Consider the following 11,211-nt stretch of genomic DNA (forward strand, 5'->3'; position numbering starts at 1 on the left):
CCTCTATCCTCTCAAAATTCCTGCCCAAACCATTATTTCAAGAGAGGAATAAGGGGAAAATTGTATACCTCTCCCTTTGAGGTGGACTCAAAAGGCTCAAATTAGTCATTTTAGTTTCCTGTATTGTTGTCAAGGGGTCAGTGGATTTTGTATTTTCATTGATAACCAATTTCCTGGGGTGGAGGAAATATTCTGCTGGGAAAAGCAGTCCCTCTTTGACATTTGGACAGTTATTATTATGCTCTGGGTACAATGGGTTGATTATAGTTGGTACTCTGGGCTTAGTCCATTATGGTTGAATATGCTCATGGTTCTGCTTTCCCAAAAGGTGCTCTAGAAAATAACTTTGTCAAAATTCTGAGGAACCAGAATAGGAAGTGTGGTTTTGTAGAAAAAAACACAAGTCAGGGTAATAAGAAATTTGAAATATGCTACTCAACTCTCTGGGTGACACTGAGAAAGAGGTATTCTTCTGGGGCCCAATTCCTTCTATAAAGTGAGAAAAATGTTAGATCACACATTCATAGATTGAGAGCTCAAAGAGAACTCAAAAGTCATAATATCCAACCTCTTCTCACTTTACACATGAGAAAAACATTACACAGAAAGGTTAAATGATTGCATGGCAGAAAGTAAACATTAGAGTCTGGATTTGAATCCAGGTTCTCTAACTCAGGAGTTGATGCTCTTTCCACTATGACACACATGGAGATTGGACTGGATGATTTCTTAGATACACCTCCAGCTCTAAAAATCTACAATACCACATAAAATCATATGTGTATATACCTATTGTTTCTCAGGCTGACGAGGAATTCTTTTCAGTCATCTAGGGAGCTGTATATTGGGGAAAAGTGGTATCATTTTACACGTTAACACTAAAAACAAGATTTGACAAGTAATCATAGGCTGTTAAACTATAACCATCAAAGGGGAGACAGGTAGTATGTTTTATACGGGAGTTATTTAAAGACGTCCTGACAAAGATGCCCTAAAAGGGAATTACAAAGACTGGAGATTGAAGTCTGCGATATTCTTAGATAGCAGTTACTCTTTAAATTTTTTTAAAGCTTTTTCTCATTTTAAGTGATATAAGTTAGCCAGAAATATCATGATAAATGACAGAGAAAAGATAAACAACTTTCTTTTCCCCATCCACTCCCATCTCCTGATTTTTCCCTCTTGAGATGAAAAGGAGGGAGGAATAGATGCTGAAAAACCCTTGTTTCAATTAGAACCTATATCAGGAACTCTGGCCCCATTTAATTGCAATAATGTTCCTTGAATCTAATGCATCAGACACAGCAGGGTAAGAAAATTTAGAGTTAATGACTCTTGATTCAAACTTTGGTTCTATTCTTTTCTTCCCTAATAGCACTTGCTTTTGTTCTCAGTCCTCTGAGAGCCAGACTTCCAACTTTACACTCACTTATTCATGTCTCCTTCTAGTCTAGAATGTGATGCTTACTTTAGTAATATTTTTATTTCTTTCCTACTTCATCATAGAGTTCTCACACATGTTTCAGATAGTTATTTATTAAATCCCCCAACTCCCACTGTAAACCAGTAATTTCCTGGTGAAAGTATGTCAATATTCATTATCCAACCTCAGCAAGAACCTATTATTTTTATCAATACCTTCAATGTTCCACCTTAACACATTCAAACTTGAACAAAAAAAGGTAGGGTAATTAATATATTTTATTGATTAGTTAAGGAGAAATAAAAAAGCAAGGTCTTCCTTATATTTTATAATCAGTTAGTATCCCTAGAGATCAATACATAGAAAGTTAATTCTTTAGTGGTCTCCAAAACTTTACTACCATAAACTTTTTTTAAACTCTGGAATAGATTAAGTGAACACTTTGGAATTTTTAATGTCTTAGTTTCCTTCTTCACTTAAATTCCAATGCTAATGTTCTATTAGTGTTCTGCAAAAAACAAACAAACAAACAAAAAAAAAAACAGAGCACTGTCCTAATTCTGCAACAACCAATGTTGTATATACCTTTTGATCTAGCAAAATCACTATTGGGTTTATTTCCTAATGTGATTAGAGAAAAGAAGAAAGAACCTATATGTTCCAAAAATATTTATAGCAGCTCTCTTTGTGGTGGCAAAGACTTGGAAAGTAAATGGATGTTCATCAATGGGGGAATGGCTAAACAAGTCAGGGCATATGATCGTGATAGAATGCGATGGAACCATAAGAAATGATGAGCAGGTTAATTTTGGAAAAACATGGAAAGATCTCCATGAAACTATTAGGTGTGAAATGAACACAATGATGAAAATGTTATATGCTATGACAAAAATATTGGTTGAAGAATCATTTGCATATGACCACCTCCAGAGAAAGAACTGTATAAAAAGATATAAGAAAGACAGTTATATATATATATATATATATACATACATATGTATATATATATATATATATAAATTTTGTCAAATGATGTCTTCCCTGATGAGGGAGGCAAGAGAGAAGGAGTTAACTGGATATTTTAATGTTACAAACAAGTAAATAATTTAAATTGAAAGAAATGATACATACAAAGTATTTTGGGAGAGAATAAATTAGTTGTGGGAAAAGAAAGATTTTCAAGGAGAAGATTGTATCTGATTTGTATCTTAAAGGAAGAGAGAGATTCAATGAGACAGAACTGTGACATACTAATACATCCAGGCATGGAAATGACCCATATAAAGACACAGAAGTAGGAGCTGGCATGTCATGCTTGAGAAACAGAAAGGCCAGTTTGACTGGATCACAGTGTTCAGACAGAGGAATAATGTTCAGTGAGGTTGGAAAGATAGGTTAGGGACAAATTCTGAAGTTTCTAAAGGTACTAGAGGAATTTACAATTCATACTTAAGACAATAAGTAACCATTAAGCCCTAGTTTATCCAGCTATAAAATGATTGGACTAGAAATCATTAAGGTCACTTCTGACATTGACTTTCTATGATTGAATAGATCCAGATCAATATCTTTCCTCTTTTCTTTCAGAAAGTTACTCACATAGTTAGCTTCAATCACTAAAAAAAATTTCTTCCTGTGATTCTCCCTGTCCTTTCAAAACCTGAAAATCACTTTAAGAAGTAGAAAGAATCATAAGTTGTCGATCTGCTTCCATTCATCAAAACATCATTAAGTATCAACTATGTTAAAAGCTGTACTTAAACTTAAGGAGTCAGAAACATCAAAACACAGCAGCAGAAGCCCTACTCTCAATAAAGTTAACATTCTAGTAAGAGAATAAGACAGTGTGGGATAGGGGAGAGAGAGCTAACTTCACATTTAGGAAGATATAAGTTCAAGTCTTACTTATCATTTATATTGGCTCTGTAACCCTGGTAAAGTTCATTAATCTGTCAGTATCCTAGGTAGCAATTTAACACCATTTATTAAAGTCAAATCTATTCTGTATTGATAAAGGTGATTTCCTCTTGGTGAATTTTCTATATTAATGTTTTTCTTAGAATTATTAAAGAATATATTAAAGAATTTTCTATATAAAATATCTTTTAAAAAGGGAAACAATACAAATATAAAAATGTTAAGGATATTTAGAAGTACAGAAGAGAGATCAAATAATGAAAAATGGAAAATGAGAGAGAAAGGAATGCAACTTTTGTGTACAGACTGGGAAAAGTTTCAGGGTATAGGTGATGCCAAAGCTGAGTCTTGAAAGAAGAAAGAATTTCACTGGAAAAGAAGATGAAAGAATTCATTCCAGCCATGTTGTATGGTGGTTTGTGCAAAAACATGTAAATTATTAGGGACAGGAGAAGAGTAGAGACCAGTTACATAGTGATTCAATTTGGTTTAAACATACAGTATTCTAAGGGGATTAGTTTAAAGTTGGTAAAATAGAACCCCAGCTTATAGAGGTACCATGAAGGACAAATAAAGAATTTCTACTTTATCTTGTCTCCACTAAAGAACTTTGAGTGAAAGAGTGCTGTGTTCAGATTGATTTCTTAGACAACACTATGACACAATTACACAAAATTTGAAAGATAACCAGAAAGCAATTTTTCTTAATTACCAAGATTAAAATGTATGCCAAAATCTTTTAAATGGATTTGGCATGACTGTGAAGAAAACAATTCAATTAAAAACATTTATTATTTCACTCTTCTACAGAGGACTTGCTTCTATACCTTTTGGGTGTTAGCAACATTAGACAACATTTTTATGTCATGACATTTTTAGAATTATCTCAATCCATGATCAAACTACATATCCATTTGAAGCCTTAGATGTTGATTTAGTCAGACAGTGTTAATATATAGCCAAGTTTTTATTAAAAAAATGATCTTATATCCTGTGATAGAGGCAAGCCAGAAATAGAGAACTTCAGGCTTGCAAGCCAAGCTGGGGACCTGCAAAATCAAGGAGAAGGTTCCAAACGGAATGTTCCCAGGAGGAGGAGGCAGTTGAGCTGGCCAGGAGAAACTGAGAAACTGAGAAACTGAGAAAGTGAGAAACCTCTGCTCTCTCTCTGGGGTTGACTGACCAAGGAGACTTTGGCTCTCTGGTATTTTCTGATCAAAGGAGGCAATCCTGGCTGTAGGGGTAAGGAGTTGAGAACTCTTGTCCCAGGCTGAAGGACTCTTGAGGGGGGCTTCTGAAATTAGGCTGAGAGACCTTGGTGGCTTTGTGAAGAAGAAAGATTTTAATAGTGGCCCTCCATCTCTCTGCCTGTCCCTCTGACACAGTTGTGATTGGACTGATTTTCCAAACCCTCAAATTCTCCTTATAGTTTAGAGAAACCCTCATCCCTCTATCCTCCGTTCTCTATCCTGTTGTTTCCCAATAAACCCTTTACCTGAGAAAGAAAACAAGAGTATTTTCATAGTCCACCTGGGGGGGAGGAGGGCGGTGAAGCCACAAACTTCAAGAAGAAACTGGGAGGAAGAGGGTGGAAGAAGGGAGGGAGGGTGTAAGGGAGTTTGTCGGATCTGGGAGTGAAGGGAAGAGGAAGTTAGGAAACAGATTGATCTATCATCCATCAATAGAGATTATAGGCAAACCCCAGAGCATTCCCCTGTAGCAGCATCCCTTTACCTGTAGCAGCATCTCTCTTTCAGTGTCTCTCAAAGTACTTCTATCCCCATTGCAAGTAGACAGACCTCAGGTGTGTCCCCTAGTAGCAGCTCTCTAGTCTCAAACCTGAATACATTAGTCACTGCAACAAGAAACAGTTTCCACACAGATTTACCATTTTTATTATAATCCTCACCTTTAAATGGTCTTATATGCTCTTCCAATTATTTTATTTTACTTATGAAGAAACTGAGGCAGAGATGAGAGGAGACTTGTTCATAACCAACTTATGAGTCAGTAACAGAAAGGCTCCTGTGCCTTCATTTCCATTTCCATTATATTATATTGTACACTGCAAATGAGGAAGAGATTTTAGAATGTAAATAATCCATTAGGTTAGTAACATGGTCCATACATATCCTAATATTCTTTTCTAAAAGCTGCGCTAAGGATTGTTTTGTGGGAAAGCATGGCTGTTCTGTGGTAGTTGACTTTGCTTTTATTGCTGTTGTTTTCTTTCTTTGGAATGGGTCCCCAAGACACTGATCACCTTATAACCCAGTAATTCATATATACTAAAGAATTTTCTTTTATATTATGGTATTTGATACCACTATTTCCAAGGTATTATTCATAAGCAAAATTCCTTCCTTCTTCTCTTCCTTCTTTGCTTTGACTCCTCTATACTTATTGAGAGATGTTTAGGATGCTATGCTAGACACTATGGAGATATATATATATATATATATATATATATATATATATATATACATATATGTGTGTGTGCAAATAATAGATAGCCTGTCTTAAAAAATTTATAGTTTCCTAACCCAATAATATATATGTATATATATATGTATATAGCAGTAAATATGATAATTGCAGAATAAAGTTAAGTTCTATAACAGAGTTAGAAAAGTGCTATTGAGATTTGGAGGGCAGAGTTCACATGCCGTTGAATGGATTAGAGGCTCATTAGATATAGATCTGGATATGGTGATATGGAGGAGGTACTGTGTCCATAAGATCAATGGTTTAGGACTAGAAGAGACCTTAGAGGTCATGTAGTCCAACCCCTTCCACTGGTAGACAAGAAAACTAGGGGCCAGAAAGGATAAGTAACTAAGATCACCTTGGTAACCAGAGATTGGCAATCTAACACAGGTCATCGAACTCCAAATCCATGATGTTTTTTATTCAACTTACCACCTTTATCTGTTGATAAATGGAAATACCCCATGCTTACTACAAATACTTGTTGATTTGACTCAAATGGATTCTATGTGATTACTTTTGTGGACATTTCCTCCAATGAGACATATGAGAAATACTACGTAGTTTTAAAACACTACAGGGAAGCAAAGTGGCAAAGTGAATAGAGCAGTAGCTAGGCATCAGGAAGACTTATCTTACTGAGTTCAAATCTACCTTCAGACACTAACTGTGTGATCCTAGACAAGTCACTTAACACAGTTGGCCTCAGTTCCTTATCTATAAAATGAGCTGGAAAAGGAAATGACAAACCATTCTAGGATGTCTGCCAAAAAAAAAAATTCCCAAATTGGATCACAGAGAGTTGCATGCAATTGGAAAATTACTGAAAAACAACAATAACAAAAGAAAATACTACCAGACAGTTTAGAATATTTAATTCAATAGATTCCCCGAATATTTATGAGATTTTAAACATAATCAATTAAGCATCTGTATAGCACCTCTAATATACAAGATCCTGAACTATGCACCAAGAGGATTCAGAGATGAATTAGAAATGATCCTTTTCTCCTAGTTTATATTTGGAAAATGAGAGAGGTGTGTAATCCAAGAATTATAACACCAATCAGGGTGTGAAAAAGGTCAGAAAATTCAGAAGTTAAGAGAAAGTACCTCTGACCATAAGCCATCAAGGAGGTTGCATAAAGAAAATTCCATTTGAGTTTGAAGCTCTGAACATATGGGAGTTTGGTACAAGGCATAAGCAAGACACAGCGACGAGTTTATCTATAGATCTTTGTGTTACAAATGATTTGGGTAAAGTATGAAACTCTAAAATGAATTCATTCAAATTTTAAGGACTGAGGTTACAACCAACATAAGACAATAGGAGTATATACTACATTCATTCACCTCATCAACACAGGTGAGAGGGTAAAATGGTCTTGGAAAATGGGCTAAACCAGGTTAAGGGTAACTGATAGGCCTCAAATACCTCAGTCAGTTAAGGTGGATGACTTCTCCAAGCATGTGAAGACTTTCCCAGGGAGAATGGACAGATGAGAACAATTTCTCCCAAAGGCCATGAAGATGGATAATGCAGGGACTCTGGTGTGGCGTTTTCCTTAATGGACTTCCCTGACCAGCAGGGTCCCATAAGGGAAGGGGCTCACCTTTGTGATGGGACCCGAGGAGAGGTAGGAACCAAGAACCAGGGTGGAAATGAAAGACACAGACAAGTCAGTGGTTGAATAGGGCAGGCAATCCCTGATACTCCCTTTGATAGGAAAGTATGAGTACAAAGGAACACAAGGTGGAGGAGGAGATTAAGATAGGAAATGCAGGCCAAGATGGTTACAGCCTCGGGGAAGGAGAAGGTTAAGAGGAGAGAGAGACATAGTCATTGAGGAGCCCAGTGGAGCTCCATGGAAGGGGAGAGAAAAGCCAAGAGGAAGTTCATGGGTTTGACTCTGAATTTAATCCTGTCCTGCTTGGGTGGTACTCCCAAGCACGTAGTACCCACATCACAAAGTATAGACAATTAAGATTGGGTGGCAAGGTAGAGGGAACACCTTTGGGCATGTAGATGGAAAACTGCGCTTTCCCGGGGAATTGAGTCCGAGCATGTTAATGAGTTTGTCTTAGCCAAGGGCCGCATGGTCAGTTCAAGGTTACATTCACAAGCCTCCTTGGTATAACCTTATGCTTGGAAACACAGTAACCATACAGTCATTTATATTTCATAGATGTGAATATGCTTGGGATGCTACACTCTGGTGTGCCTAAAGCTTTTTCAGAAGATCCCAAAGTCATCCACTGTATGCCAGGTCATTGTCAGTAATCCTTGCTTTTGTCTTGCAATTAGACTTTGATGACTCTGGACAAAAAAGAGGTTGACAATTTTGCACAACTACAACTTACTTCAATCCAATTCTGCATGTTAGTCAGGACATGTGGAAAAGAAACAAGACTGACAGTTTGTGGGGGAAGGGGCCAACTGGGAGTGGCAGTAGGGTCTTGTGACTAGCACTTCCTTACTGCCGGGAGTGGCAGTTGGGTCTTATGATGATCACTTCCTTCCTGCCAGGTTGGACTTCCTTCCTGGTGTTGGAGGAGAGAGGAGCTTGTTCAGCCAGTCTGGAGTGACATGCCTTTTCTTGGTTCAGCCTGAAGATCTTGGCCCAATCTCTTCTGAAGGTCAGAAATGTTCTGGTTTGCTTTCTGCCCACTGCTAAGATTCTGAATTAGACTAAGCAGGACTGATATAGAGTAGACAGGAGTGGGACAAACCCTCTGCCAGCCTCTGGGCCTGGCCTCAGCTCTGAAGCTGAGAAAAAACTTCAATCCCAACTGGTTAATAAACATGATATTATTTGAATTCACAGTCAGATAAGTGGACTATCTTTTCTGTGCATAGAGGGAGCTGAACTTCAGTTCAGTCATTCCAGGACAAACAGTCCTTATCGGACCCCCTGCTGCTTCCTCTCAGCAGGGGGCATCTCTCTCCTTTGCCTCACCAAGCAATATTCCCTCTCTCACCTCAAATCCTCCATACCCCATACAAACCTCACATTATCCCCATTTTTCATATCCTCCCCATTTCCTTTCCCAATAAATATTACAGACATTATCCCTTGATGTTGTTGGTCTGCTTCAAAAACGAAGAAAAAATAAACATTGCTTTTAATTAGGAAAACTTTATTAAGAGGAAAAAAATGAAGGCCTAAAAACATCTAAGGTATTTAATCAGCTTCTAGGCTGGCAGGCATAAAGAACTTTCAACAATTTTCCTTTCAGTTGATAGTGATACTTGAAGAAATATACAGTTTGTCACTGCTTAGTAACACATTACTCAAAAAATTCAGCATAATGAGATGTCAGGGTAAAGCTAAAATGAAACATCAGGTCTTATTAAGGGAAAAAATGATCAAATAACTTCAAACATCTACAAAACTGTCCCTTCATGTACCAGACAAGACTGGTGAAGGTGAGAATAGTCATTTGCAATGTAGCATCCAATTCACCTCTAATTATCATAATGAGAAATTAATGTAGTACAAGTTTCCCTGCCCTATAAGATTTAAATGTTATCCAACACTTATCCAGTAGTTTATTGAACTGATTATGTCACAGTTTTCCCACAAATATAACTTGCAAAAATATGAGTGTAGACTATTTTGTTTGTATTTTTAAAGTATCTTTACCTTTTTTTCTTTTTAAATAAATCTAATTTTATAGCTATGCTTTGTATTTGGAAGTAAAATGTGGCATTATGATGTAGTTGGAAAAACACTGTACTGGGAGTCAGAAGACCTGGGCCCTATACCTGGTTTTGCTTACGAATTCATGGCACCCCATTATCTTTTAGGCCATCCATTTACTAATCTGTAAAATAAATGACTAGGTTAAATGATCTGTTAGTAGTCTTCCAACCTGAAAATACTTGGATCTCTATACCATCTTTGATAATCTGATGTGTTAAGATTATCTAAACAGCACCGAGGCAGAATGATACAGTGGAATGGAGGAAGGGAATATGGATTTGTGAGAATCCTACTATGAGTCAGGCACTGTGCCAAGCTCTTCATACAAATATTATGCCATTTAATCATCAAAACAATACTATTATTATTATTATTATCATTTTTCCATTTGAGGAAACTGAGTTATGCAGCAATGAAGTGATTTGTCCCGGGTTACATACCTAGTAAATATCTAAAGCTACGTTTTAACTGATGTCTTCCTGAGTTGGATCAGTAATTAGTTCTACCAACAGTGTATTGATGTTCCCATTTTTCTACAACTTCTCCAACATTTGTCATTTTACCCTTTTATCATTTTTGCCAATATGAGAAGTGTGAGATGATATCACAGAGTTGTTTTGACTTGTATTTCTCTAATCAATAATATTTAAATCATTTTATCTACATATTGTTTTGATTTCTTCATTCAAATATTGGTTGTTATGTTTTGATCATTTATCAGTTGCTGAATGGTTCATATTCCTATAAATTTGACAAAGTTTTCTACATATTTTAAATATGAAGTCTCTGTCTGAGAAATTATCTGAAATATCTTTCCCCTATTTTCTCCTTTTCTCATAATCTTGGCTTTAATTTTATTTGTAAAAATGTTTGGTTTGTTTTATTTGACAAACCCTTTTTAATTTAATGTAATCAAAATTACCCATTTTATACCTTTACAATGCTTTCTTTCTCATTTATCCATATATGTTCTCCTATTCATATATATGATGGGTAATATATCCTCTGTCTTTCTAAATTGCTTATGATATATCCCTTATATGTCCCTTATGACCTGGGGGATCAATCTTCCATTTTAATCTTCTCTTGGTAAATGGCATAAGATTTAGGTCTATAAATAGCTTCAGCTAGTTTACATTCCAGTTTTCCCAATAATTTTTGCCAAATAGTGAATTCTTATCCCCAAAGCTTGGATCTTTACTTTTGTCAAATACAAAGCTATTATATTTTTATTATTGTTTGTTGCATATCTGTTTTTTTCACTGAACTACTTTTCTATTTTTTATCCAATATCAGAGTTTTGATAATTACTGCATTATAATGAAGTTTAAAATCTGCTATTGCAAGACCTACTCCCTTTACATTTAAAAAAAATAAATCTGTTAATATTCTTGACCGTTATTCTTCCAAATTAGTTTTGCTATTTTTTCTAGTTAAAATATTTTTGATAATTTAATTGGGATGGCACTGAATAAATAGATTAGATAGGATTATATTTTTTAATTTTTCCAGATTACCTATCAATATAATTTTAATTGTTTTCTGACATTTCACAATCTATGTTCTCTCCCTCATACCCAACCCTCCATCTTCCCCTATAGAAGACAAGTAATATAAAAATAGATTGTACATATGTACACAATCCTATGATATATATTTCCATCTTGTCATGTTGTAAAA

Source organism: Monodelphis domestica, chromosome 1 (genome assembly GCF_027887165.1).
Source record: "Monodelphis domestica isolate mMonDom1 chromosome 1, mMonDom1.pri, whole genome shotgun sequence".
Classification (NCBI taxonomy): Eukaryota; Metazoa; Chordata; class Mammalia; order Didelphimorphia; family Didelphidae; genus Monodelphis; species Monodelphis domestica.